Raw genomic sequence first — 23,733 nt, forward strand, 5'->3', positions numbered from 1 at the left:
CACTGTTGGCAACTCTCAGTGCCTCTAACCAATACAGGATATGTATCATTTGATTGCTGTATAATGAGTAATACTTCAAGAATCTCTCTCCCCTATCATTTCACTAATACCTTAAGCCAAAGCTGTTTTACAGCAGACACTTTAAGGTTTAGTGCAGTTACACTTTCAGGGAGAGATAACAGACAAAGCAGAGGAAACTGAACACACATCAGAAGGAAGTTGGTCCTATCCCATGTCCCCTGGGATCTCTTACTCATGCTATGGTGCAGGTAGGAGCTTTTTGGCAGAGCTGGTATCAATATAAGAAATTTGCTACCACTGATGCTCATTACCTAAGGGATACTTTGGCCACAATAAGAGGAGCTTTGCTGAAAGTTTCATTATCACCCTCATAATTCCTTTTACTCTCAGAAACAGGTATATTTGTTCCTGACCCAAACTACTGAACTCAGTAACTCAGAGACAGTCATTCTATGGCTGTCACTGAAGTCAGCTAAAATAAATGAATGTTCAAGCCATAAGAAGAAAAAAAACAAAAAAAAAAAAAAAAAAACCAACAACAAAAAAAACCCCAAAAAGAGAAAGTGGAAAGAAAAAAGAAGGAAAGGAAAAAAAAAGACCAGACATTTGTAAGTTTAGGTATGATACAACACCTATAAATCCAAAATTAGCAGGAGATCAGTACAAGTATCATTAGTCAAATTCTGGCCTCACAAACCATCTTAAAAATGTCACAGATTAATTCACACTTCAGCTGCTGATTTAAATAGAAACGTGCATCAACATCCAAATGAACTGGCTCACAAAAAAATCACTCCCTGGAACTCTGTGTCAGATGAATCATCGGCATGCCTGAGCCTGTCCAACTGGCCCATGAGTCTGGTTTCAAATCTACATTTTATAAAGGTATAAGAATGTTTTCACTTTTTGTCAGTCACTCTGTTACTTGGAAGGGAACTTTGGGGTTTTTGTTTTGGTTTTTTTAAATGAGAACTGTTGATTCTTGACTCAGTGCTGAAGTCAATAATTTAAAATATTTTAAAGCTAACGTCTGCTTATCACCAAACCTCTGCTTTTGCTGACATGACACACAGAACTTTACTTCAAATGTGAAATGTAGTGCTGGCTGTATGACTGAGGGTATCCACCAAAGTTGTTGAGTGTATGTGGGAGTTGTTCAGCCATAAGTGGAGTAGGGATTTCTTAGGGTAGGGTATTAGATGGCAGGCCTATTGACAATACTGTGGGGCCAAGGTCTATTTCCAAACTCAACATAGAAAACTTGATATTTCAAAACTACTTTGCACCTAGAAAATCACATTTCTTCCTTTATACTAGTCAGCAAACTAGAGTCACTGTAACTTCTCTCCACGTTTTTCTGTTTCCTTGTTTTTTTCCTTTAAATTTCTCTCTCTGCCATCCCATTATAAGGTCCAAATGCTAGTAGATCTCCCGAATTTAAGTATTTAAACCCCTACATCCCCATTCCATTGAATCACTGAAGAGACATACTTAAATCATCATTCTTACCATTTTGGCTAACCATTCTTGTACTGCCAGATGTGTTTCATACAGGTTTGAAAGCAGATGCATGTGCACAGCATTATGTGCTGCATGACACAAAAATGAATTTTATGCAAGTAATTTCTAAAGTCCTCTTAGAACTGTCCTGGTCATCCTGTGCCATGAGCCAAGAAGTCTTCCCATGTCAGTACTTGCTGTAAGAAAGATCCATGGCTCACTGCTTTCCAGACTGGAGTTTGTGTCCTTAAATACAAGTAATGTACCTACATATGACACTGATACCATATCAAAAATTAAATACTAGAAATGAAGACATAAGTTTGAGTATACAACAGAAAGAGGGGTCAGAGCTATAAAACCTTGGTAGCTACTTCCATTGTGAATATTTGAAGGGAAAAACTTAAGGAGTACCCATCCAAACGTCTCCCAGGAAGACGCTGATCTCTGTAAGTGCCTGAGACTTGTAACATGAGCAATTTTTGCAAGCAGATGGCTCCATGAGGAAAACGGCTTTGCTGTACAGCAGCAAATGGTTTTTCATAACATTCAGAGCCAATGGGATACTTAAAAGGGAAGGGGAGGAATACTGAGATAAGGAAAGGGGAGTATAACTGCATTAGTAGTCTAGTCCATCATCTTTGCCAACAGAGAGGATTCAGAACTGCTATCAATGTTAGCCCACACAGATCCTGTGTAAATATAAACAATCTTGGACTATTGGTTATTTAGGCATTTCTCCTATGGCTGGATACAATGCTGAATTCTAAATGCCATAGTTTTGTCAGCAGTAAGATTCCACTAGCAGACTGGCACAGTGAAAAAGTTGCAGGGTTTTATTTGCTTTTGAGAGTATTGATTTGATTTGTAATATTTGAAATACACTAAAAACCACGTGGTATATTCAAACACTGCTGAAAGCAGAAGTTGGAGATGTACACAGAAACCTGGGAAAGGTACAGAGAGCTGACTCCCTCTCAATACTGAGGTAAATACAACAGAGCATCTGGAATCTCAGGAAATCTGTTTCAGCAAAAATACAGCCAGCAAGACAATGGTATTTTGCTTAGTGCATTTGAGACATTGAAAATATATGTAAAAAGAGACTTAAATGGGTACTAGTTAAGTAATCAGGAGTCTCTTACTGTCATCTGACCTGCTTGCTGCAGTGTTGCTGTGGTTCGTGTACAGGTTGCCTTTTTTGTCCCATTGATGTCGTACTGCTTGGAATTTTAGTTTTAAAATTTGGGGTTGTTTTAATTTTCAAGGAGAAAGAATCTAGGTTTACTAATCAGTTGTTGTTTTTTTAACAGTCTCTACAAAGCCAAGTTTGGGAACTCCCATCTCTTTCTGACCTTCAGGACTCTGTTCATATCACCTGACTAGCTTCTCTTTGGTGGAAAATGGGTGGGAGACTTGGAAGAGATTCTTGGCAGAACTCACGTCAGCCTACATCTGTTTTGCAGCTGTTGCAACTAAGGCAAGAAAAAGGTCCCAGGAACCTTAGTTTTCTTCTACTGGCTACATCTTATGCCAAGTGGTAGGTGTAGAGGCAGAGAACAAAGCCTAGGGAGAACTCAGTTAGACTACTTGCCTCTCAAAAGGAACACATAAAATACATACAGATGGTACTAACCACTTGATGAAAAATACAGTAATCTATATTGTCTGTCTTCTGCCTCCTGCCAGACAAATTCTGGCACACTTTCAGAAGATGTAGCCTACATGCAGGTATTTGTACCTTATCAGTCTCTCTTTTGGAAACCTTTGTTCTTTAGATGTCAGGTAATGTAGGCAGTTAAACACTGCTTTGAGGGATGCAGGTTATGCCTTTTCTTAGAACTGTTTTTATCACTTTTCAAAAAATCCAGGCATCATCTTTAATATCTCCTGTTAGACAAAAATACTTGCTGGTAACTGATGTAAGAAGGTTCTGTTTGGAAAGACATTCAGAGTTATAAATGGCTGTTCCACAAACCTTTGAAGACTAAGATTTTTGTCAAGTTTAATAAGAACTCAAGATTTATTTAAAAAAAAATTGTTCCTTATCGCACTATTCCCCACCCTCAAAAGTTACTTCTGCTTTACTTTCAGGAATGGTTTGTTCTTAATCCCAATATTTGTATTATCCCACCAGAGTTCCTATTTCCTTCTCTATACATCAAGAGCTGAAGCATGCCAAGCAAACAGGATCAAATTCCTATACAGTGATTATTTTGATGTTTTTACTTCTGATACATGCCTAAAGTCAAAGAAAGACTGATCACAGAATATTGAAAGAGACTGGTGGAGATTTAAGATCTGCTAGTAACAAGGTAGGGTCAGAATCAAAGATAAAATGTGCAAGAATCACCAATTTTTTCTTGGATTAGTTCAACAGCTGACATACCTCCATTTCTCAGACAGAAATAAACATTCTGTTAATACCAGTAATGTAATTCCCCAGACAAAATTTTCAAAAATAAATCAGATTGCTAGTGTTCTACTGCTTGATACAGAAAGTTTTTAGATTCTGATATCCTCACTGAGAGTGATTAGTGAAAATAACCACTAAAGATTTTTGACAAAATCTTTTGACAAAAAGGCCATAAGAATTTCACTTTTATTGCTCAATATTCAGGTTTTCAACTTTCATTAACAGTTTGCAACACTTACCCTTGAAAAGCCCCCAGCACTAGCAAACAATTTCTAAATTTATTTCACTATTAATTTATAGTGAAGTTGGATAAATTATATGTCCTTAATTGCATATCTTCCAATAAATGATGATCAAGTGTCTGCAGAAAACAACTACTACATAGGTATCTACTTTGAAATGAAGCAATCTATACAAAGTATTAAAAGCAAAATCTTGCTATTTATGAGTATTTTAATGTTTTATGAAAAACCATTTCTTTCAAACATAAATCTTTGGCATTTGTTTAAATACCTGGTATGTAACAAAACCTTCTAAAAATCAAAAGAACGCAATAATGATATGTGATTCAATTCAGAATGCTTGCTTACTTTTCTTTTTTCTTTGAGATATCAGCAATGTGAACTAAGGAAAAAGTAGCAAGGAGATGGTGCAAAGGTCTCCATATGGTTCCTATTTTTTTGCCACAAACTACGTGTGAGAGCAAGATTTACCCAGAAACAGTTGCCTTCAGACATTTTTGATATTTAATACAGAATATTATGAAGTTTTTGTGGAAATTTTATTTTCTAAATTTTCAATTCAAAGTTTCTCAGAATTAATATGAAAACTTACCCTGTATCCAAAACACTGCTCTTTGCTCTGCAGGTACATAAGTTAAACCCTTACTCTCTGCTTTTGTGTATAATCTTTGTACAAAAGAAAAAATATGTCTATGTATCTATGTTTGCTTTGATTCACCTTCTGTTATTTGCACCAAATGCTGCAGACTTTATTAATCTATTTTTGTTTCATAATTTTCCTTCTCTTCACAGTCATGTAAATAATGTTCTTAAAAGACTTTGCCTAGTGAAAAAGTATACTTCCAAATCACTGAACACCTTCAGTCTGAGTGCCTCTTTTGAGAATGTCATTAAAAGTATTTCTGGAGCTGCAATTCACTAAATATTGGAACAGACAACATCATCATTTCCATAATTCACAACTCTGCATGTGCAAGTGGGCAAAACTGCACAGTAGCACAAGTACGATGTCAAACCTACATGAATCCTTCTTTTCAGTCTAATGAAAGCAAACTTTTGTTTGCTTATTGAGTTAATGCTTTCTAACAGTCTGTGACAATTAACAATTTAAAACAGCCTCATATCCGCACCCAAAAATAACACTGACCTGGCACAGCAAAACCTGTGGGTATTCTGAAACACACTATATACTGTCCTAAACCATTACCTACTGGCTGTTGCTGCCAACATTTTGTTATTAGTGCCTTCTGAAAGTAAAAGTCTAGGAATTATACTGCAGTATTGGAAACATTGATTCATAACACTGTAGCAGCTAATGCTGCAGGTTCTGGAAGACACCTCTGCTTGAAAAGATATTATTTTACCTTCTACCTGTACCGTACGTACAGGTCACTGCTTCTTCAAACCGTGCCCATGGGTAGGACAACATATGTATTCTCTCATATGAGTGAGAATAGTAGTGCTCTAGTGAGTAGATCTTCATGTATCAGACACTAGTCTCTGTCCAAAGTCTGGTTATAATCACAGTTAATCATAGGAAAGGAGACACAGGATTTCTCTAAAAATAACTTCACAGGCTGCATTTTAATATGACATTTTGTCTACAGGGATTGACAATTCCCATTTGCAGGTACATTCTGCAGATACATCTCTTACATGCAGCAACAAATAATGTGTGCTGGGTTTTTTTGCCTTTTTACCAAATGAGTTTTTTAACTTGTTTTCATGCAGAGGAGCTTCATTAAATGATGTCAGGACCATCTCCCCAATAATTAGCAGCAAATATTCCAAAGTAAAAGCTAACCTACAAAATTAAACCAAAAGATATTTTTTTTGTACTGGAGCTCCTAAGAACAAAGATCAACAAGTGAAGAAAACACTAGTTGAGATAGAATTTTATATAATTTCTGTTTCCAGCCAAGCGGAAGAGAATAAAAGAGAAGAGCAACCAAACCCAGCCCAAACACTGTGCATACCTCAGTCATCATCGTTCTCATCATTCTGATGAAAGTTCTTCCCTGGAGAGGGGCTCTATCAGAACTCCAAGGAGGCAATAAAAGATCCCTTTTGGCGTTACAATACTGTATAATTATTGGGAAACCTTTACTTGAGAAAATAGATCTTTGCCAAGATGGTAAGATCTATTAAGATCTTTGAAAGATCTAAAGCACTGCAAACTGTAGGGAAGTAGTTGCTTGAGAAGAGAAATGAGTGTAAGACACACACATTTACTTAGATAATCCCCTCTCAATAAGTCTTATCACCCTAAAAGCATAGGTTGTAGTTTTTACTTCAGCTTTGCAAATCAGAGACCCTTGTCCTGTCAAAAATACTAAGCAGTGTCCTGGGACTAGGTTAAACAGAAAGCCATGTATAACTCACATCTGAAAAAAAAAAGGAAAATATTTTAAAGAAAAAATAGTTAAGTGATATAAAATGGACTATGGATCATTTAATCCTTTGGTCAGAAAACTTTTTGAGAAAAGGCTTTTTCGCAAGTATGTGTAGATTTGCCTCTTTAGGCAAAATATGGTTGAAGTTGCTCCGCTTTCTCTGACATAAAATGCTATACATCTAGCTTATGATATTGCCAGCAAAAATTGACATGTGGTTAAGGAATCCAAAAAAATGTGGCAGTGACTTGCTGCTAAGAAAGTCACCAGTAATATACCAAAATACAGCAGTATGCTTCCTGCATGTGCTACCTAGAATTTAAACATCATGAAAAGAGATATATTACTTTTTTCTCTGCAAAGCCAGACTGCCACTGTTGGTGTATTAGAATCCAAATCACAGCGGCACGGGAACATATGTCAAGTGATGCATTTTACAAACCCTTTTTCACATAGTAATTTCTTTATATAAATGGCCATTAGTTTTATGTGTTTTCACATTGGTATTAAAAGTCTCTTATATTTAAGCTGCAGTACATTCCAATGCAAAACTAGCCATGTTTGCTACCCAAATGGCAACCAGCACTTGGTAATAATTCTGTTGGTTGGAAAGTGCAGACTTTGTGGATACTATTCTTTGAATCAGTGAGTAAAACATTTTTAATGTCGTTGCTTAGTTACTCCATGGAAAGCTGTCAATTATTTCATTTTCTGCTACCACTATAATAAATCTGCATTGTGAAATTCCAAATATACTTCTAATACACAATTGTGTTTTACCTATAAGCAAATAGGCTTCAATTTGTTTTTACACATTATTTGCAATATCCATAGTTAGCAGAAATCAAGGTGTAATTTGATTACAGACTTCACTGAGTGTAAGCCAAGAGCTCTTTTTTCCAAAGTTTGTATGCTTGAGATAGGCGGTGCCATTGCCTCCACTTCTCCCTCACACACTAGACCTTACATTAGAAAAAATGTAAGAAACCCAGAATTTATTGTAATTCTTGTAGGTCTTGCAACAGACCTCATCCTTGTGCCACAATATGTACCTTCACTAGAGCAAATGCCCTAGAAAAGAGTGTGCCATCTAGGCCAGTTTCTTAGGATAGGCCAAGTTCTTCCCCAAATTACAGTGAGGAAACTGGAGAAGCTCAAGAATTTCAATGGAATCTCTTCTCAACTGCAAGGGTACCAGAGCTGGTTTTCCTCCCATTGTAAATACCAGTTTACTTTGTGTAGGATCATTAGAAATCTTGAGTTGAATGAAGAAGAGTATTTTCTTAGGCACCTTCATATATATTTTTTCATAATATACAGGCAGAACTTACAGTCAAAATTATGCTGACTTCTAAGTTTGCTTTTTAAAAAAATGTTTATTGCAATTGCATAAACTCCTGTCTGAACAAAAAAAATAAATACTTTGCACATAAGCCAAAGAATCTAGGATTTTAGTTTTCCATACTTAGCAATAAAAGTTGGAACACTTTACAGCAGTTTCATACAGTTTCTTGAGGGCTCCATATTGCCTAACTCACTCATCTTTTCAAAGTTTCAGGATACAGTTACACAAAGGAAAGTATTAAAGTGTACCAACAATTCCACTTTAACTCTTTCTAAGAATTATTTTGCTGCTACAGGAAACAGGAAGCCGTTTCACAGTGGTATTTTTAATGTAAATCTTCCACGTGTGTTACACTCTCTAATTTTTTTTTCCATTCATCACAAAACAGATTTATTTGGGACCCCTTAGTGATGTAGTGAAATTTTTATATATGTTGAACACATGACAGAAAAAAAGCAGTGTCTGGAGCAAATCTAACATCCAATACTTCTGTTTAATCCTATGTTAGTGTGCCCTTTCTCCATTTTTTTTTTTTTAATTCAGTCTGCTTGAAATGTTTTTACTCCTTCTAAACCCTGTCCTTTTTAAACACCCATAACTGGCCTCTAAAGTGTGTGTAGCACCTCGCAGAGCTGCAGGATCACAAATCACCTTCCATTTCACAGTCTTGATGAGTGTCTCAACCCCCACACGCACTTCCATGTGGTCATTCTCTGCCTTAGTGGCTGTCCCTAGTGGACATGGCTCAGCTAGTGTGGCATTACAGCTTTCAGCATGAGGCACAAATGTAATCTCTGTCTGGGTCTCCAAGAAATATAGATTTCTGTGCAAATGTATTTGCCTGCATATGTTTTAGTGACATGTTTTGTAAATCTTATTATCCCTCAGAAAGCATTAAAATAAAACCAACAGGCCCAGCTGTGCTCATAACCTACCTGAGCAGATATCCAGACTTTTTTCAAAACAGAAAAACACACACACACACACACACACACACACTCCCTCATACCCAACACGGTTGCTTTTCTAGGTGTCTTCTATTGTTTCATTCACAGTTTACTTTACAGTACTGTGCTGAAGTATAACACTAACTTTAAAACTGGAAAAAACAGTAAAATGCTTTCCCACATACAATTAAATTGAATTACCCGTCTTTCAGGGAAAGCCAAAATAAAAAACATTGTAAAATAAAATTTTTCAGATGTTTTACCTATTTATACCACTGGCTTTCAGGCCAACCATGAAAGTTTCATTTTCGCTTAAAACTATTACTGTCTGTTAATATGAGATAGAAAGTGTCCTAATGACTGCTTTGGAAGTTCTGGATATCAGCTGGTTTTGACTTAGCCTAATAGTTCCCTTATTTAGCACCATGCCACATTTTCCTTTCTTTTTGTTTTCTCAAATAATTATCCTAAATGGCAGAATCCATTAAAAGCACCCAAAGGATTTGTCATGTTTGATGCTAACACAATTTCATTTTCAACCTATAGTACAGGTTAGTTATAGTTAAGAATCGAAAAATGCTCACAATAATTAAACTGGAAACCCAAAGTATTTCTCTAGGTAGTATTTTGGGTGAAGGAAATAAATCTGTAAAAGAAATAAAGTCTAGCTAATAATTCAAGTTTAAATTTTCTTCTAGATATATTTTGCTAAATTTTTTACAGTCTGGGAGGTCTTTTTGATGGCTAATCTTTCTCGATTGCTAACAATCAACTTACATAGTTAAAGCCTGTGATTCATAAATGAAAGCTTTGGCAGAGCAGAACTTAAAAAATCCTTCAACTTCCATGTGAGCAAAAAGATATAGTATAATTTCTGGAGGCCTTCCTGTATTTTAAGATTGGTGTGCATTAAAATACTATATATCCAAAACAGGAAGTTACTTCAAGTATGGGTTCAAGTACAGCTTTTGAAATGGCAAAATTTTAATGCTGTACTTGTACTGTTCCTTTTTATATGATATAGTGAGACTGTAGTTACAGTAACTGAAAATTATAAAGCTTCTTTTAACTTTAAAAATGGACTGCTACTTCCAAAAGAGTTGATATTCCCTACAAAATCTTAAGTCTTTATTTAGAAAATACAGTCAAAAGAGACAGATTGTGCAAGCCTGTCAGTGTGTACATAAAGTTCTAGTCTCAAATGAGTCCATTGAGGAAAAATATGTTAAAAAAAAAAGAAAAAGAAAAAGAAAAGAAACCCCCTCAACCCAAAAGCACCCAATAATTAAACCCCATGTCCACAGTATTTTAGTCAAATTAAATTTTTTTTTCTCCAGCTTTATTTCTAACTCCTTGTTAAGTTAATGCGAAGTCTTTCTGTGATCACTAAACTCATACAAAAGTAGAACCATCTAAAACTTTTGTTTTCTCCAATCAGGGAGACCATTTGGCAAACAAATGTTATAATAATAGGGTCTGTCTCTTCCATCACTCACCTCCCACAGCTTGCTGCCTACAAGCTGGAAAATAAAGGCCTTCTTGGTAAAGTACTGTGCTAATGAAATATTCTGACAGTGCATGTCAAATCCTAGTAAATTCTATCTATTTTCTACAATCCTATACAGTATATGTTTTAATCTTCTTAAAAAAAGCTCATTTTAAACACCTACCTCTATTGGGATAAGAAAATTTAGAAACATTCATAAATATTGAACATAAAAGTTGGATAGGTATAATGTTTTTTCTTCATCCTAGAAGTTATAACACCAAAAACACATTAAAAGGTTATTTAATTGTACAATTAAACAATTTTAAATTACATTCTTTAATGTGATCAGTTGTCACCTCCAGTAACGATTGGCAGCTGAAGCTAGCACATTCTCCTGCCTTTTGACTTTGATAAGTATTGAACTACATCTTTCTAGGAAATTAAGATTGGTGATACATTTCTTTGCTCCTCTTCCAACCCCAACCAGGGTTGGATCTCTGCAGTAGGAGTAGACACAATACTTGAGATTATCAGATCCCAGAAACAGGGGGAAAAATGTCAATAAATCTATTAGCATACCTACTTGAAGGATGTATGAGTACACACGAAAAAGCAGAGGCTCGAAGCAGCAATGAAATCCCCATATTTGTACTGGCAACCAGCAATTCCAAGGCTGGGCTTCATGCAACAATAATGCATTCTGCATTTGCCTGTGCTAACAGGGTGAGGAGGGGTGGTAGATAAATTTGCCTCTAAGCTTCAAAAAACACCTCCTGAACGCTGGTCTGGCAGCTTTGAAAAAGAGTATGTAGCAGCTTTCAAATTCAAGAGGAATTTATAGAAGAATAAAGGTCTAAAGTTTAAAAAAAAAGAGAGAGTTATAGCAGTTAGTCACAAGCCCTGGGGTGTTACTCTTTTCAACATAAAACTTTATTTCATCTACTTTTAAGCTACTCAGTCACAGAAATTCCACCCAACTGAATAAAATTATTAGATATTACACTATTTTTGTCAAGGGTATCTTATTTTAAAATTGCAATCTTTGAAAAACCATTTCCAATCTTTCTTTAGGCTTTGATAACCACCCTGAATATGGGCCTCTTGCTTTTGCTGCCCAGGATCTGGAGGCAAAGGGGACACCTAGGGACAAGGGACTGTTTGCTTCTCATAACCATGCCTGGAATGTACTGGCTGATAATTTCTATTTGATGCAAAACAAAACCTGAACCACCTGATCTCAGCTGTCTGTTGCTGAGATGTCAAAAGGCAGCTGTAAAGTGCTGAACTTCATTCCCTCTCTTTCCCACTGTTCTGCTTAGAGCTCCTTAGCAGCACAGCTCATTTAGGATTCATCTGCTTGCTGTTTGGCTATTTAAAGGGTTCAACTAGCATGACTTGCATCTCCCTTCCTTTCTGCATTCCCTAGTGGCTCCAGTCAGTAGAACAAATGTCACAAAGGCTCAGAGTTATCGGAGAGGCTGGACTGAGCATGCTCTGGTACAGCACAGCCTGACTAAAATGTTTTTTGTTGAATAACTGCACTGGTTGTTTCACATTGTTGTGATGTTTTCCAGGGGATTTATGGTCCTCTAGGGCACTGATAACATGGAGCAATGTCTACTCTCACAGATATAAACACTGGTTTGAGTAAATAGTTAATTTTTGCTGGTGTTAAAGCATTTGGCAGATGTTCATAGTCATAAACAAGAATTCTCTATCTTTCAAAACAGAAAGAAAAAAAATTGGATATTGAGTTTCTCTATCATCCAAAAATCCAGCCTCCTCCATAAGCAAAATTGGATCCAGTTCAGTTCACAAATCTGAGTCAAAAATCAAAAGGAAAGGAAGTTAAAATGTTGGTCTGTTATGGTTATAACTATGCTGAACTCATATGAAAAATCAAATACCATAACATGCTGATACATCTGATGTTTTTATGCAAGACTGCCTTGTTTCCATTAAACAGCAAAAAGACAGCTACCGTTTAACTGATGAAAACTGATGGAAAATCCTCATTACTATATAAACAGTGGTATAAGCATAAAAAGTGTTTAGTTTATGCATCTGTGCATTTAACTGAACATTAAGATTTTTCTAAACACAATTTGGTGCCTTCCTACTCTCATATATTTTCACTTTCTTTTTGAAAGCAGGAAATCTGTGTCTTCTCATGCCTTGAAATATAGACAAACAAAAAAAAAATTGTATTATGTATAATTTTGTGTCAACTAACCCACCAGAAAAGCCATGTATATTGATTCTAGAATTGTAGTTTTACTTTAAAACTATTTTTTGTTGGGTTTTTTATTTGTTTTGGTTTGGTTTAGTTTGGATTTTTTGTTTGTTTAATTTGGGGTTTGGGGTTTTTTTGTTTTTTTTTTTCCTTTATTTCCAAGGGGGACTTGGGTCTGCTGTCACCCTGAAAGACCTCATTGGCTACATCATTTAGTTACTCTGCTTTGGAGTTTGGACTGCTTACTTATTTGGTGTTATACAAAAATGCACAAATGAACCTGTTTTTCAATGGTGGCTTCCATTCCTAGTTCACCTCTTTAAAACTGATCTAATCTTTATTAAAAATTTCAGTATCAATTCCTTTCTCTCTTCACTCATTTTCATGATGTCAGCTTAGTAAACCCTTGACATAATAAAAGTTTTCTTGAGTCAACTGCCACACAGGTTAATTTTCAGTTGCATGGACAAAATGAGAAGACATCTATATAGACAAGGCTAGGAACATCAAAATGACACCAGTCATTCCTTCTTGGATTGCACCAATAATGACCAGATAAGAAATTCAAAATAAATTTCCTTCAACAGGACATTAATTCACCCATAACTTAACATGCAAGCCAAATATGATTATTTGTGTGGATGGTGTCCTGTTTTTAAAGAGAACCTGCCCCTTGCAAACTACTGAATAGATCCACACTTCAGGTAATAGGAGCTCATTTCACACAGTTTGTTACTGCTTGAAAGTATTCATCATTAATTCTTAGAGAAGGGGCACTATCAGGACCCTCATACATAACCCTACTAAGACTTAAAGGGAAGTAAATTAGTAAATATTTTTTAATGCTATGACTTGGAAAAGATAGCAAGTCAATCGAAGAGTGAAGCTAGAAATGCTAGTTCCCTAGGCAGGAGGACATTTTTTGTTTCAAAAACTGTGTAAAGAACCTAGAACCTCTTTTTTTGAATAAAGACATGCCCATGTATGAGACAAAGAAAGTTCCAAATATATTATTCTTTTGCATTAGTGCAGCAGTGGTGCTTAAAGGGCTTCCTCATTGTACTGGACACTGCATGCTATCAAAGGAAAGTCCATGTTCCCAAGAGCTCACAATCCATTTATAATATGATGCACCCCACTTGCTCATAGTGGTAACAAACACATGAAAATGTTCATCAGTGTATCCCAGCTGTTATCCTCCTGGGCATTATACCAGAGAAGGTTTTAGGGAGAGAAAGAAAACCTCACAACCTCCTTTAACTTAGTCTCACAATTCATCAACAACAGCTCCCATCTTGGAAAAGATTTCAATCCTTGTTCAAGAAAGGTGTGGCAATACAGGCCAATTTTTATAATTACAGACTGTTTTACATATAAATAGTATTGGAAGACATTCACATTTTAAATAACAGTTCAGGGTGAAAAAAAGGACAAAGAAGATTCAGGTTGTGCACGATGTAGTCAAAGATGCACTGACAGAGCGTAAAATGATGTTCATGTCCCATCTCACTGAGGCACAGCTACAGAAGCAACAGCAGCACTGTCTATTTCTCCAAGTCAACATGGTTTTCTTAAGTCTCTGAAATTTCCTACAGTATGCTTATGACCAAAAAAAGTTTCTTTTTCTCAAAAGTTGAGGGAAATTAAAGAATCATAGGAAAAGTTCAAAATGTGCAATATCCTCACAGTTAGGTTCAGCAAAAGCCTAAGGAAAGGGACTATGCTAGGGTCTAAACCAATAATAAAAGTGGGAAAAAACAAGATGCATGTGATAAAAATAGTCCTAAGCAAACCTTTGTAGACATCTCCAAGAAGGTGTGCAAGTCTTTCATGAGAGCTATGCCAATAGATACCCAGGTCTACTGAGCTGCACAGTAATTTAGCAGCTGAAATCACCAGTTTTATAGGTATAATCAGAGTATCCTCTACATGACAAATTGCTACTATGTGAGTATGATCTATTACTTTCATGAACTCTAAGAATTTAAACAGATTAAGAGATCATTATAGTTTGAAATCTGACAATATACCAGAAATATATTTAGGAAATAACAATTATCAAAAGATGGTTCCAGGGTGGCAGTAATTTCTGAAATTATACAGGTGTCATTGCTAATGCAAAATAACCATTTGTCAATAAAACAACTAGGAAAGTCAGACATTTATTTTTAGGCAAATCATATGTCGAGTTGCCAAGGAGTAAGATAACTGATCAGTTTTTAGATTTTCATCTTCCCAAATATATTGAGAAGGCAGGTATTTTGAAATTCCCTTTCCACAGGGGAGGTGTTTAAGGGAATCAAAACAATTTTTAAACTTGACAAAAGAAAACATATAGTGTACGAAATTCATTACCTCAAATTCAATTCTGAAAACCTGTTTACACGTCACAATCCCACAGAGCACAAATGTAGGATATGAACAATAAGTCGTTCCACAACTCCCAGTGTGTAAGAAAGGAAAGTAGAAGAAAGTGCTCAGAAAAGTACATTGCCTTTTGTACCCATTTTTCTAAGGAAAATTACTTTTGATGAAATAAAATGCTGTTCTATTTTAGTAATTTCTCTACATCTTCTGCTGTTATCTTGATCATTGATCAAAATGTACGTATCCAATTTTTACAGTTTATTACAGAATTTTCTCTCAGATACAGAACCCTGTGAATCATTGAGTGCAATGTCCTGGACTATATGTACCATTCCTTTCTCATTCAGTATTCAATATTTCTATTTAATATTTCTAAAAAAGCAGTTAAGAAGCAGTAAGGCAATAATGTTGAAGTGTCAATAACTATGTTCAGCACCTCGTTTCTCTAAATCGATATTAAGAGATGTAGGAAACGGTAATGTTCTATCTGGTGCAAGTCATCACTTGGACAAAGCAGGGCTGACTCCAGACAGGACCAAAGTACTTGTCTGAAATGCATCCTTCTCCCTGGATGCCTTCTGCCTCACTCCCCCTCCTCCTGATGTTAAGATGTGCAGGCAGATGCCCTTGTCACTGTCTAGCCCCTGTGCCTTTGCTTGGATTGAGGATCACCGTGCTTAACTCCCTCTCCAGATGAGGAAGATTATGCCTTGTCCTACCCGAAACAAAGCAGGCACCAATGAGCAGAATTTGCTAACTGATGTAATGCATATGCAGGTATTAAGTCACGCATCCTCAAAAAAAATTTGAGTTGCTACATAAACACTCAAGTAGTCTGCTTAGCGTGAAGATTCACATGACCACTTTCCTTTCCTGCTCTGCACACCAGCTCCCCTTTGAAGTAAGGAGTCTGCCTCAAGGTCTCGCTCCAGCTGTTAAAAGACCCCAACAGAAATAGAATAAGCAACCTGGCAGCTTTTTCTCTCCAAGATAAGACTTTTCCAAGACAACTCTGCTCTACTGAAACAATTCTAAAACTTAGGAGTGTGAGAGGTTCATAAAGGCAGAGCCAGGTCTTTTTTCCTGCCAACACTGAATCTCCATTCCCATAAAAGTGAGGCTTCAGAATTCATAGTTTATAGCAGCAGACCAAAAGCTTTCTTAACTCTGATTTAATAAGTTGTGCACATACACACAGCACAAAAAAAAAAAAAAAAGTCTATGTATTACACACAGGAAGAATCTAATTCTTTTCTGCCATATTAGTATATAGAATTCATGAACATAACACCTTACAGTTCTCATAAAGCATCTTAAAAACTGTTTATTATTTCAGTTCATCTCATTCTAAAAGTACTCAACCAGCATGAATATAAACAATGAACCAGCCTCAAAAAACCAACTGCAGTTTTTCTTCTGAACACCTGAACATATTTGATGTTTACACGGAGCTCATTCAATCATTCCGAAGTTATGTTCTGTGTCTGGAGTAATTCTTAGAAAATAATCACAGAATCACAGAATAATCTGAGATGGAGGGGACCCACAAGGTCCAATTCTTAAATGGATGTGTCTTTTTGACTGGATTTATGCTGTCTGCACAATATTTTTTTTCAGGTCACTTTTTACTGGAAGACAAAGTAAACAGGAAATTCACAACATTTAACTGTTACAAAGTTATCCATCAAAATGAAAACACAAGTTTCAAAGTTATGAGCTCAATATTACTTAAAATGGCTTGAAGATCCAATTTTAGCACTACTTCACCCAACTATTTTTGATCTGAAAAAAATCTGCTTCTTCACTGCATTCATTACAACTTCAGAGACTTTAAATTAATCAATACAAAAAATGTTCCCTTCCTTGCTTAGTAAAATGCAAAAACATTCTTTACAGTTGTCATGTAACTAATATTCCTTGAAGTGCCTTTAATGTAGAGCTAAGTGTTTAGTGGCCCTTGAATTTTCTTACATCCTGTAACAAGGTGCTTTAGCAGCAACACAAATAAATCATCTAAGGACATAATCAAAGCATCCTTATGCAATTTTATTTACACCTCCTTTAGCTATGCCTGAGTTGTTTAATCTCATGGGGTTTTCCCATCACATTTTGTCTGTGATGCATCAAGACCTGAACAGTTGTGTTGTTTCAACTAAAGGGCCTTTCCAAGACTTAATACTACCAAAATCACTTCAGAAAAATCATCTGTAAGCACATTTTCAGTTTGCATATGGATTCATTTCAGAATATTTTGGCAATTGCAATTTGGAAAGGAATTCCATTTTTTTAAATGAGTAGTATATTTTGTAGGAATTGAATTGTCATACAAATGGCCGGCATACTTTTCCTTGCTTTTGTTTTGACACTGACAAAAAGACCCACAGGATTAAAAATGAGCTAGAAAATATATATGATCAACTGGAGCCCAAATTTTTTTCCAAAATCAGATTTAGTATCTTCCACTATAGCAAGTGCCATACCCCTTATGGTGTAGGTTTACTCCGTTTTACTATGGGTCTGGTTTATACCTCCCTATCATTAATGCAATCCATTATTAATACAGACAAAAAGAAAGGAAAGAGGAAGGGAAGGCCCTCCCACTACCACATGAGTTTTTGTGATGGGGTGAGATCCTGGGTCAGGACTGGGTGTGGTGTTACACGTCTCACGGGTTCCACACAGCATTTTTTCTTTAATTCCTTTCAATACTTTAGTATATTAACACTAAGGAAAATAGAGACACTTCAGCACTGTGCTGGGAGCCTGCAAACACTTGGTCCATGGCAAGAAAGGGACAGATACCAGAATGGCTCCTTAAGTTACTTTTTTGTAAGTTTTTTTTGAAGGCCATATTAACTTACAAAAATTGCTGTATACTAAGAGCTTCAGAAGGCAATCTGAATACAGGGGTTAGAATAAGCTTTGGACAGGGCAGAACTGAAGCCTGTGGTTAAAATTGAATTAATACAATAGTAGTTTCTACTGTACTGTGAGTTCCAAATGTGAGGTATTAAGTTTGCTAGCAATAAAAAGTAGAGTGGAAAAATAAGTAGTTTAAAAGGAAAATAAGTAGTTTAAAAGGAAAATAATTAGTTTTAAAGGATTTGTTCATATAAGAGCAAATTTAATATTTTATTTATGGGACTAACAGCAAAAAAAAAAAAAAAATACTGGCTGTGAATCCAAATCCAAGATAGAACTTTTACTGAGCATATAATAACACTGCTTTCCAACAATAACAGAATTCCAACAAAGAAAAAAAATCACTGGAAATACTGATGTCAAAACTCTTAACAAGGTTTAAATTATTTAGAAAAATGGAATGGATATAGAAATGGGAAAGGTTTTTCAATGCTATTTATAAACTACATTGTAAAACTGTCCCTTTTGAAAATTCTCAGCTTCTGCTATGCCAGGGGTCCACTCCTAACAAAGATTCATTAGATTTTCCTGAAAATGTTGGCTTTCTTCTATTAGTGATTTTTCCTTCCATGATTTCACCTTCAATTAGAAGCTTCTTGTATTTTTTATAGTCACAGACATTTGTACAAGTAGAGTCATTTTTTTTATTGGCAAGAAAACTTAAAGCTACTTTGCTGAAAGTAACTGCAAACTTTTAAAGACAGCTTTTTTCTTCAATTTTATAAAGAAGTAAACTGTGCTAGTTAAGTTAACCTAAAAATAAATTACAGAAGCAAAAATCAATGCTTTTTTCCCCTTCACAATGAACATACTTGCGTATCAGAAGCCTAACTTCCACAGCCTTTTTCAGCAGAAATAGACCACCACTGAACAACTAGATCCATTTAAAGACTTTACTAGCTTTCCAATACTAATTTTTCACATTGAAAAGAGGTAGAAGATAACACTTAAGCCATAGGTTGTTGAAATAAATTCCAGCTCAAGAGTAAAGAAAAAGAGTAAAGAAAAAGTAGATGCAAACTTACACTTGGCACTAAAGGCAGTCAAGGCCCAGAGGGGTGACCTGTGGAATGAAACACAAAGTGCAGCAAGCAGAGGACCATCTAGTTGAAAAATGGAGCCTGAGAAGTGTGGAAGTCAGAAATATGGACCAAGAAAACAACAGCTAATGCAATGGAAATCACAGACCGAGAAGAGTTTCCTGGACTCTTTCAAATTTCCTCTGTCCCTGTGAAACTGGCTTGCTTTAAGTAGTTTCCAAGGGCCTGCAATTCATTTCTTGGCTAGGCAAGCTTACTTTCACTGAACACAGTGATCTGAGGTTTGTTTGAATTCCTGCTCTGTGGAAATCTACTGTACTTTCTAGCAGGTGTGAGAACACTGAGGCTCCTTCAGTTGCAGCTCATTTCCACTTTCTAACTACTTTATCTCCGTGGATGAAGCAAAAGTGACTTTTGTGTTTCCTGGCAGTCTGCTGCTTCAAAGAACCTTATAGTGATTTGTTTATTTCAGAGGAAATGGAGACCAGTCAGTGATGACAGATTTATTGGTTAAATGGACATCACAAAAAAAATTTCATGAAGCACAGGCTGGCTCTAACCACACTGTGAGAACTCATAGTAAGGGGTGATGTGCATTCCAGGAGTCCAGTCCTATTTAATCCACTCCATTCTAATCTGTACATTTATATTACACCTTTCACACAATTTCCGAGAGCTCTGTACAGAAATGTAATAACTACTGTAGTGAAACATATCCAGGTATGTTGATGGCCTACATTTAGGCTTGAAAATGCAACAAAAGGAGCCAGACTGTTGAATATCTCCTGGCAACGACTCAGGCAGTGGCAGGCAAGAAAAAAAAAGGAGTGCCCAACTTCTTCTTTTACATATCAAGATAGAAGAGAATTTCTTATTTCTGGAGAGCCAATTTACAATTTGGCAATTCATATTAGCTCCTAGTGGGTGAGAAATTTACATTGGAACAATTAAATATGAAACTTGATATGAAAGTTATTGAGACTCAATATTAAGTGGTACAATAAAGTTGATCAAACACAGTACAAGAGGAAAAGGAGTTTCAGCAGTTGGTAGGTTTGCAATGCATGAAGGATTATGCCAAGGATTGCATAATTTCAATGTGAAAAAAGAATTAATTAAAATACTGTAGAGAAAGATACTACCAGACTTATGTTGCTATTGTCTTCCAATGATGACTGGTTGTGATAATTGCATCTGCCAAAGAAGGTAAAACAGACTTATGAATTACATACAGGAGCTTGTTTTGAAAATCCCAGATAACCACACAACTGCTGGTTCCCTGTTAGGGTGAAGAACACTGGTCAAAGCAAGCACTGAGAAACAACCAGCAGGGCATTCCACTTGATCTGGATTCAATTTCAGAAAAATAGCTGGCTGAGGTCGTGCATCAGCCAAACAAACATACCATTTGGAAAGAAGCTGGAATATTTGTTGAGGCAGAGAAATATATCTGTACATCACCTCAAGACATATGGTTCACTAAAGCACATCTGCCAATAATTGGCTCAAAAAAATCATCAAAATGTTAAAAATGCTTCTATTTAAGATGGTAAAACAAAGAGTGCTATTTATTATTTGGAGACACATAGGTATGTGTCAAAAATACTTTGATAGGTAAATTACCCAGCTTTTAGTAACTGGCATTGTCATTGCATTTTGAGTCCTCCTATTTCCCAGTCTAGTTTGACATCCTGAATGTTTTATTTCTATTTATACATAAGGAAATGTAAGCTGGTTTTGTCCTCTATATAGACTGAAGATCTGAAGTATGGAATAACTGCAGCACTGTGTCAAGATTATTGAAGGAAATGAAACTAGAAGGTCTACACAGGGATTCCTGTAGGGAGCATAGTCATGGAGGTTTGCCCAAAGTGATGTACTTCTCTGCAGAGGCAGTTGGCCTGGCAAAATCATAATGCTAAGTTTTTGGAAACTAAACTTCTCCTTGATTTCCTGACAATATCTTAGTTCAAAGCAACCTATCTGCTCTACTTTTGGGTTGCAAAGCATCATGAGGGCTTTTTAAATTAAAATTTAGTCTTCATGTATAAGCCTATTAATAGCCTCACCCTTTTAGTAATTATTTCTACATTTTTAAAATTTATAACCCAAGAATGAAGCTCAAGGCTGCTTTTGAAACACAGACAACATCTTAAACACCCTGCAGCACAGGAAAATTTCAAATGGTACTTGTATTGTATGTGTCTGTGTGTGTGTGTGTGAGTGTGTGTATGTGCATGTGTGTGCACAGAACTTAGGTGAAAATAAGAGCTAATCTTTATTATTGATTTCTTAACTATAAGAAGGCACAGTAGATATTTTGCTTGATCTTGATTTAACCCAATCCTGCTATTTTGTATTTCATTATCATCTATATCTTATCAACCTTAAAGTATAAGCACACTGATATGCAACCATCTACACACTAGGCTCAGTTGAAAAGTTTTCTAGGACTGTAAGCTCGCTTCATGGAAGAAAGTGAAAAGCCCTGCTTCTTCTAAAATATTTTATATTTTACAGGATAGCCAGCCTAAAGGAAACAAAAGCTTATGAATGTACAGCATTTTAAGAGTCCACACTTGGCTTGAACTCCTTGCAAAGGTGTTAGCAAAGCTTTAGATGAAGAGAATGAATGTCTCCAGGATGAAAGAAACATGAGGACATGTATTTTTAAAACTGAGAACACACTGAAGGGGTTGCAGCCTTGCAACATTAACAATAGACCTCCTAACAATAAGCAAATGCTTAAAGGATATAGATGTGGGACAATTCTGGAATATAATGTTTACAATTAAGTTCTATAGCCGAGAAGAGATAGGCTAAAACCTAAAAGCTGCCTCAAAACAAAAGGATCAGCTTTCAAGAAAACTGCACACCCAACTGTTACCATTTAGGCACCTAAATGAAGAACAATGGGGGCTTCTGGGTTCTGAGCTCTTTCAAGCATCTGGTCCAAATTCTTTCCCTCCATATGAATCAAAACAAATGTTTAGGCTACTAACTTTCCATTGCCCTTTAAGTTTAATGCCAGCTTTTCCAGCTTTTAAATTCCTTAGTATGGTTAGATGAATAAAACACTAACTTTGCAGAATACCCAGTTAGGGACTATTTACCGTATTTTATTTTTATTTGTAGTTGGCATAAATTCTGTATAGAGTCATTGTAAAACTGTATCTTTCAAAACAGTATCTTTTAAAACAAAATATTTTTGTTTAATACACTCAATGTTTAATACATTAATCCCTCTTACTTGGATATCCAAAGGTGGTCAAACATTAACTCAAGGATTTGAAGATGCAACAGGCTGAAAATCATCATAAAGAAAAACACAGCAGCAGAAACAATAAAAAAAACCCTAAGATTATACAAGAAAAATAATTACACAAGAAAGCAAAAAGGAGATCACATCATGGTGTGGAAATAGAATATAAGTCAATGTGTGCATCAGCACACCCTGCTAAGGGAAGTTTAAAACGTACAGAATTCCTGCTGCTCAAGACAACTATGTCCAACCTACAGTGGCATGGATCCTGATACAGGAGCTGCAGTGCTCTGCAAGAGTCCAGGATACATCATTGTGCCTGGACCCTGATACATCCTAGGATGTTTAAAATCTGTACTAAATAATCATAAGAATGTAGGACAACTATTAAGACAGACAGGCATTATGGTAGTACCACACTTCTGCAATTCAAACAGATCACACAGGAAATGCACAGCATTACCTGATACTAACCCTGGGGGAGTAATAGTCCATTTCCAATGCTCTTGCTGCTGTGGGAAACCTGGTCTGCAGAAAAGTATGAATATTAAGAAAATATCTGATTAAAAAAACAGAAGTTTTGCATGCCTGTTATAGAGAATACTGAAATATTCTACACTTTAAAGCAAGTTCATGACTCGACAAAAGGAAGTATCACCTGAGTATCTCACTTTATTTTTACAGCACGTATAGCAGCAAAGGACAAGGCAACTAGTGAACACTCAAAAAAATGAATGGAAATCTGGGTTTTCTTCTGACTTGAAGCAGGAAGAACTTTTCTTCAAGAAGCACATAAACAGAGTTAACAGAAAGCCTCTTTGCTAATTTACATGAGCTAATTTAATAAAATATAATGTGTGAAAAAAAACATACAGTCGATTTTCAGCTTTTCCTTTACTGAATAAGAACCCTTCCCATCGGTTTTTCTTTTCCAAACTAGGTTCAAAATTTCAACTGTTCTATAATTCTTACAAAAATTATGTCCTCTAAATGATACTATGTAAAATGGCCATTATGCCAAAGTTAACTCTGAGCTTCAGTCGCAGAAAGAGTTTTTATTGAGAAAAATAAACAAAAAATTTGAAATGAGTGACTTGAAGAAAACAAATACTCCCCAAACTGGCTACTTCTGTCTATAAGAATGTATGAGAACTGCCTTTTAAATCTGGATAACAAAGAGAAGGGATAAGTTACTGAGGACTGCAGTAGAGTCTGAGACAAAGCACAGAAAAAGAAAATTCAGAGTTTTTTAAGATGAGTAGCAGGCCAGAATTCCTGCAACTGAGATTTATTACACCATGGAGTCTGATTCCCGAGATGGCTAATGAAGGCAAGCTATTTTTTAAAATCCAAATGAGCATTTAATAAATGAGTACCACACTCAAAACCATATCTATAACCCATTTTGTCATACTGAATTGAAAGGAATCAGCCCACACTCAAGCATTTTAGTCATCACTATTTCACTCTATCTGTCATTCGTCTAATAAAAGAATATTAATATGGATTGCTGTTTGGCAGGGGGTACCTTTTTCCCTATACATAAGATTCCTCTA

The 23,733-nt window shown here is 35.9% G+C and overlaps 1 protein-coding gene across 1 annotated transcript in view; it reads right to left on the reverse strand.

Moving 5' to 3' along the window:
- MEOX2 (mesenchyme homeobox 2) overlaps nt 1-23,733 on the reverse strand; it is a 52,496-nt gene that overhangs the window by 14,153 nt on the left and 14,610 nt on the right. The window lies entirely within an intron of this gene.

The sequence above is a fragment of the Serinus canaria genome, chromosome 2, assembly GCF_022539315.1.
Source record: "Serinus canaria isolate serCan28SL12 chromosome 2, serCan2020, whole genome shotgun sequence".
Taxonomy (NCBI): domain Eukaryota; kingdom Metazoa; phylum Chordata; class Aves; order Passeriformes; family Fringillidae; genus Serinus; species Serinus canaria.